The following is a 7,511-nucleotide window of genomic DNA, read 5'->3' as shown; positions in this document are numbered from 1 at the left end:
ATCTTTTTGGGTTGAAGCGGCTTCAACGGCATGTTATCTAAAAAACCGCTCTCCTAACAGATCAATTGATTGCAACATTTCAGAAGAAGTTTGGTCAGGTAACCCTGTTGATTATTCTAATCTTAAAATATTTGGTTGCCCTGCTTATTCTCATGTAAACGGGGGAAAATTAGAACCTCGTGCTAAGAAGTGCATTTTCTTGGGTTATGGCTCAGGGGTTAAAGGCTATCGTTTATATGACCCAGAATCTCACAAAATAATTCACAGTCGGAATGTGACCTTTAATGAAAATGCTATGCTCTCTTTTGTAAAAGATACTGTCATTTCCTCAATTGATACAAGTGCCCAGGAAGATGCTCGAGAGAAGGTGGAGTTTGAGATTAAAACACCCGCTCATGAGAAAAACGTTCCCAATTCCTCTAGTACTCAAGATGATCAAGCCATTGTTATTGATGGTACAAATGAACATGTGACTCCACATGAGCAATGTCCACCTAAACGACGAGGGTTACCACAGCCGTGGTCTATGGCTCAAGAACTTCCACAACAGAGACCAAGAAAACCGACTCAAAGATTAATTGCAGAATCTGCCAACATTGCTTATGCCTTAACTATTGCACAAGAGATGGGTGAAGAAGGTGAACCTAAGAATTACTCTGAAGTTATCTCTAGTGATGACTCAACAAAGTGGATTGCTGCTATGCAAGAAGAAGTTGAGAGTCTTCTCAAAAACGAAACATGGGAATTGGTGAAGTTACCAGAAGGAAAACGAGTCATTAGTTGCAAGTGGATCTTTAAGAGAAAAGAAGGGATCCCTGGTGTTGAGAGTACAAGGAATAAAGCAAGATTTGTTGTAAGAGGTTTTGATCAAGAGAAAGGTATTGACTTTAATGAAGTATTTTCTCCTGTTGTTTGCCATACTTCAATACGTATATTACTTGCTTTAGTTGCCTTGTATGATTTGGAGCTGGAACAGTTAGATGTGAAAATTGCTTTTCTTCATGGTAATCTTGAGGAAGAGATTTACATCCAGCAGCCTGAGGGCTTCGTTGTTCCTGGAAAGGAGGACCATGTATGTCGTTTGAAGAAATCTCTCTACGGCTTGAAGCAATCACCAAGACAATGGTATAAGAGGTTTGATTCTTTCATGGTTGGACATGGATACTCCAGAAGTAGTTATGATAACTGTGTTTATTTTCAAAAGACATCTGATGGGTCATTTATATACTTGTTGTTATATGTTGATGACATGTTGATTGCCGCAAGAGATAAATCTTTAGTTAACAAGTTAAAGGCCCAACTTAGCAGTGAATTTGATATGAAGGACTTAGGTCCTGCCAAGAAAATTTTGGGAATGGAGATCAACAAAGATCGTCAAGCTGGAAAACTTTTTCTATCACAAAAGAAGTATGTTCTTAAGATGCTTGACAAATTTGGAATGTGAGATTGCAAAGTTGTTAATACTCCAATTGCCGCCCACTTCAAGTTGTAATCAGATCAGTGTCCAAAATCAGACGAGGACAAAAGACGCATGTCACATGTCCCATATTCAAATGCAATTGGAAGTCTCATGTATGCTATAGTATGTACTAGACCTGATTTAGCTTATGCTGTTAGCATTGTTAGCAGGTTCATGCATAATCCAGGAAAGGCACACTGGAAAGCCGTTAAATGGATACTTCGTTATCTGAAAGGTTCTCCACATCTTGATTTGGTATTTGATCAACATAGAGCCGATCCCGGAGGAGCAGTTGGCTATGTTGATTGATGAGAATCAAATAAAGGAGGCTTTTATTAATGAAGGGAGAGGGCATTCACCTACATATTTGAAGTTCTTCCTTCTAGTCTTTTCAAAAGATGAGGCCCAAGACCAAAGCCCAAGCCCAAAGCCCAAGAAGGCCAAAGCCCAAAAAGCCCAATTCCATCCCATGAGGGGCAAGGCCAAGCTTTGAATTACTCTTGTATAGTTGTAGGAGGTGTGGATATTAAATAACGGAGTGTGAATATGTAAAATAAAGTCACATTGTCCATGTAACTTAGGAGAGTGGTGTAGGTGTAGTTTTTAGGAGGTGTCATAGTAGAAAAAGGTCACACCTCCCATGTGACTTGTTTTTGGTGGGAATTTCAAATGAGTTTTATTTGAATTTTCCCACCTATTTTCCAGCACCCTCACACTATAAATAGAGGTGTGGGCTCTTGTAAAATTCAGAATTGAAATTGGTAATAGAGAAACTCCACTCAAATTGAGAGAGAATTGTGAGAACTTTGTCTTCTCCTACACCTTGTCTTATCTTGAGTGCATTTGGTTCTCTCAAGTGGTGGCACTAGCTCACTTATCTTGGAGCCTTCACCATCCAAGTGGCGTGATCACCAAACCAAGTCCTTCATCTCCATAAGTTCTTCTTTCTTTCATCTCCATGTTCATATGAAGCTAAAACATGTCTTAGTTTACTTTTCTAAGCATTTTCATTCGGTATTTTAACTTGTTTCTGAATATGCTTCGGTTCATCTTCTCCTTGGCTGTTTCTATTTGATTCTTCTTCATTTCTTTTGTTTTGTTCGGTTCAATTTCAGTACTGTAGCTTTCTATTCGATCCTTTTTCTTTTATACACAATTTAATCGGTTCAATTGACAATAGATGGATCTTCCATATGAGTTTGGTGTTTGGTGCAAGTTTTGGTGAGTTCTTGAAACATAGAACCTTGATCCAATTCTATTAAAAGTGCCTAAGCTATCTCCAACTCAAGTTGATTCCATAGAATGTCAAAGAATCATCTCTACTTTGCTAGTGGAATCATATCATTGATGCTGACTATGATGGTGATTTAGATCGGAGAAGGTCACTTTCAGCTTACATCTTTACTCTATGTGGGTCTGCTATCAGCTGGTATTCTTCACTTCAAGCCATTGCGGTTTTGTCCACCACTGAAGCAGAATATATCGCTGCTACAGAAGGTATGAAAGAGGCTATATGGCTTCAAGGCTTGGTAAGTGAACTTGGTCTTCAACAAGATGTTCTTGTTATATTTTGTGATAGTCAGAGTGTTGTCCACTTAACCAGGAATAGTAAGTATCACTCAAGGACCAAGCACATTGAAATTAAACACCATTTTATCCGAGACATTGTTGATACAGGAGATATAATTGTTGAAAAAATTCATACGACCGAAAATCCTGCGCACATGTTGACCAAGCCACTTCCATCGGCTAAGTTTGATCATTGCCTGAACTTAGCTGGTATTATCCATACTTAATCAAGGCTTCATGGCGAGAGAGTATTCCAGTCAAAGGCAAGTCAAGGTGGAGATTTGTGGGTTATGACTCACCTTTACTGTTATCTTGGCATAAATGGGAGGTTACTTACCGTTGACAATTAATTGTTATTAAAGGGAGGTTAATTGCCACAATCAATTGCAATCAATGGGAGGTTAATTGCCGCAATCAATTGCAATCAATGGGAGGTTAATTACCATTAATTGTATTTATTATTGTTGTCTCCTAGAACCACTATATATAGTGGCTTCCTTCAAGCAATGTAACACAAAAAAAAAAACAGCAACACACACTTGCTTCCTCTCTCTCTTCCTATACTCTCTATTTCTGCTCTTGGGTGTAAGTGTTTAACCCATATAGAGAGAATTTGTTTTGGGGCTATGTATCATTAGCCTGAGAGGAATTCATTATACTCCCAGTACCATTATAGAGGAAGTTTTGGCTCTCTCGCCGGTGGTTTTTTACCTCTATTTAAAGGGGTTTTCCACCTAAAAATTCTGGTATCATTCTCACTTTACTTGTTACTTTAATTTCTCACAATCTTTGGTTGAAATTATCACGCTTCCGCACACGATATCCCTACAAGTACCTTAGTAATGATCTTGTAGATGGCTCCTACTAGCGAAATGGGTCTGAACTGATCAAGATTTGTGGGATCCTTGACTTTCAGGACAAGAGCTATAAAGGATGCATTGCATCCTTTTGGGATACTTCTCGTTCCTAAAAATGTTTCAAAGCTTCCATTACGTCGTGCTTTATAGAATCCTAACTACTCTTAATGAAGTTGAAGTTAAAGCCATCCGGACTTGGACTCTTCGACCTTTCACATTGCCAAACAGCTTCTTTCACTTCATTCTTTGTAAAATCAGAGATCAAGCTTAAACTAGTATCCCTCGGGATAGACTTAAACTCCACAGAACCAAGAATCACACCATAATCATGTGTGACCTTAAACCTATTTTCAAAGATCTTCTTTGCTTCCCTGCGTACAACTTCTAGTTCCTCATTCCATTGATTGTCAATCTAAACGCCTTTGACTTCATTTCAGATTCTTTTCCACTTTATGATAGAGTGGAAAAATTTGGAGTTTGTGTCACCATGTTTAATCCAGTTTGCTCGAGCTTTTTGTCTGGCAAGAGACTCAATCTTCTTATCATGAATTGGGAATTATAAATGTCAATTGTGCCTAGCAGTAAAAAATTAAATCTGTTTATTTGTAATTAAATGTGTTTATTTTTGGTACTGATATGCTTTGATGACTAGGAAAGAGAAATTCCGATCTTTGACTGTTTGACTGACTTAGTTGTTGGGTCTATTAGTGTCTAAGTTCAAGAGGGGAGGGGTGAATTGAGCTTATAAAATTTTCGCAAGAACACACAATTTTTCAGTATTCCAGAGGCAAAAAGAACAGATTGTTTTTACATGAAACAGATTGATTCTTCAGAGCAGTCTTGGCACAATTTAAATTTTGTTCAATGTAAAGTTGTGTTCAACAAGAAATATAACAGAACCAGATCAGCTTAATATTGTGAGGATGAAGGATATAGCTATGCTTAGAAATTAATCAAAAGTTACACAACACAAGATTTCAAGAAGTATGATCCTTTCTCAGGTTTGAATGAATGATCAGTTTGTTTATAATTCACTTAAACCATTATATGCAGCAACCTTGTTTATGATCAGAAAACTTTAACAAATCAGTAAGAACAGTTTTCACTTAACCAAGAATTAACAGATTCAATTTAAAAAGAACAGATCTAGTTCTTGACAGAATTAAGCAAAAACCAGAAAAGAGTGCAGGGATGAGAATACAAGATACACACGTTTTTATACTGGTTCACTCATACAGAGCTACATCCAGTCTCACCTTACCCCAAGGTGGAATTCACTAAAACAGTACCAATCACTTACAAAACCAGCAGTTCTTGAACACTACAAGAACAACACACACAATGCTGAAAAACCCTATTTCAGCACACCTTGCACCCCAAGAAACCCTATCAAGGAGTGACTAACACTTACACCTTTACAAAACAGAATAAAGGAAAGATTACACCTGAAAAGAAGATGCAAGAACTCAAAACCAGTAGTTCAATTTGCTGCAGAAACTGCACCAGCACCTTCACCAAGATTCAAGGTTTCCTAGAACAAGCACACTTGAAAATCTCTTTGGAAAACCTTTCAAAAACTCTTTCAATCCTTCTTTTCACATGGACATTGTTTGATCTCTGTCAAAAGTGTAATTCCTCAGCACTAATTCATGTGAGAGAGACTTTTCTTTATATAGAAAACAGTTTCTAACTTCTTTTCAAAAACCAGTTGAAAAGCAGTTAAGAAAACAACAGATTCAGTTTTGAACTTTAACAGATTTATTTTGTGAAAATTGCCAACTCAGCTTAACAGAAATAACTGTCTGAGTGGTACCTTTGGTGCCCTAACTAACTTGTGAAAACCTTTCAGCAGACCAAAGAATAAACCTGTTCTTTCACAGTAAAACAAATTAAAGTATAACACACAAGCCAGCTCATCTTAACTGAAATAACGAACTGAGCTTTCCCTTGGTGTCTTAACAGAAATTTAGAAAAGCCTTTTAACAGAGAAGAAATAAACAGATTCTTTCTCCATAAAACAGATTTATTTGTGTACTGTTTTAAAACTGTTAAAACCATTTTAAAAAGCTTTTCAAAAACCATTTAACGAAAGCCTTTTTAACAGAGAAGAAATAAACAGATTCTTTTTCCATAAAACAGATTTATTTGTGCACTGTTTTAAAACTGTTAAAAACATTTTAAAAGACTTTTCAAAACCATTTAACCACATCATGTGCTTGATCTAGACTTGGTTAGGCATCTAGGATAGGTTACACAGCAAAAGGCAACCATACATACTTACAAGCCTAATTACAAATGAATCTAAAAACCTATTACAATCTTCAAAGCACTCAAGCCATTTTCTTCATCAAACACACATCAAGTCTTGGTAGGGAAGAAGCTTCCTCCAGCTTCAACAAGTGGGTATTAACCACTGTACCTTTGACGGTTTTGGTCATGGTTATGTAACCGATTTGATGGTTTGGGTGCTCAATTAAGGTGTGATATGTGTGCATCGTGACCCCAAATATTTGCTACACTTTTCAAAGATTCTCTGCACAATTTCAGAGCATAAAATCTTCATGCACATCCATTCATAACTGCCACATCAACTCATTCATTTCACAATATAAATTTGTGTAAAAACCTGCTACCCACATTGGTTGCCTATACTGGTTTCTCACCATTCACAAAGAGAAAAATTTGCTTCAACCATGGCTTCCTCCTCAAGACAGAAAAAGAAAAACCAGAGTAGGCAAAGCATCTTTCAAGGAGTTATAGAAAGCTGGTTTGCTAGAGATGAAGAAGGAATCAATGCCTACATTCACGAAGATGAGCAGAAAACATATTAACATACCCAAAGTGCTGGAATTCAACTGGCTGAAATCAGAGAAATTGGTTGAAACAAGGTCTGCACTGAAGCATCAGAAACTGAAAAAGCTACTGATATTAACTGGTCACCAGTGAAATCTGGAATTCAGTGGCTGGAATCAAATATTCTGGTCTAAAAGTTGGAAAAGGGAACACGAGTGGGATTCAGGAGTTCAACAAACTTCAGTATTACAGAAGCTGTATGAGGAACCCTGCCCAGAGCATAAGCAGATTCCATGCAGGTCATCTGAACCTAACACCACGTCTTGTTGCCTACATTATAGCATGGCAGCTCATCCCAAGAGGTACAAATCATGCTGTTTTACATGAAGAGGATTTAATCCTTTTATACTGTATCATGAATCTGATCAAGGTTAACTGGGTGTATATCATTAATGAGCATATGCTAAAATCTAAAAGATCAATTGATTATCGCTTTCCTTATGCTATACTTGTTTCAAAATTGATTGATCACTTTGGCATTAACACTTCCAATGAGCAAAATGAAACCATCAAAGCTGTAAGTGAGATTGATAACTCAACTCTCACAAAAAATGGGGTTTCATAAAGTGGAGGACAGTTGGGTGATTCTCAAAGGCAAGGATCCTCAAGAAGAACATGGAGCCTCAAACCTCAACAATGAAGATGAAAATGAGGTTGTTCCCATGGAAGATGACACGGTTCAAGCTGCATAACATTCATGCTATGTTATCCATCACTCCTACGGGCAAGAGCCATCTGCAGATCATGCTGAAAGTCAAAGGATCAGTTCTCCA

The sequence above is a fragment of the Phaseolus vulgaris genome, chromosome 2 (genome assembly GCF_051622355.1).
Source record: "Phaseolus vulgaris cultivar YP4 chromosome 2, ASM5162235v1, whole genome shotgun sequence".
NCBI classification, from domain to species: Eukaryota; Viridiplantae; Streptophyta; class Magnoliopsida; order Fabales; family Fabaceae; genus Phaseolus; species Phaseolus vulgaris.
Note: the sequence above shows the minus strand (reverse complement) of the source record.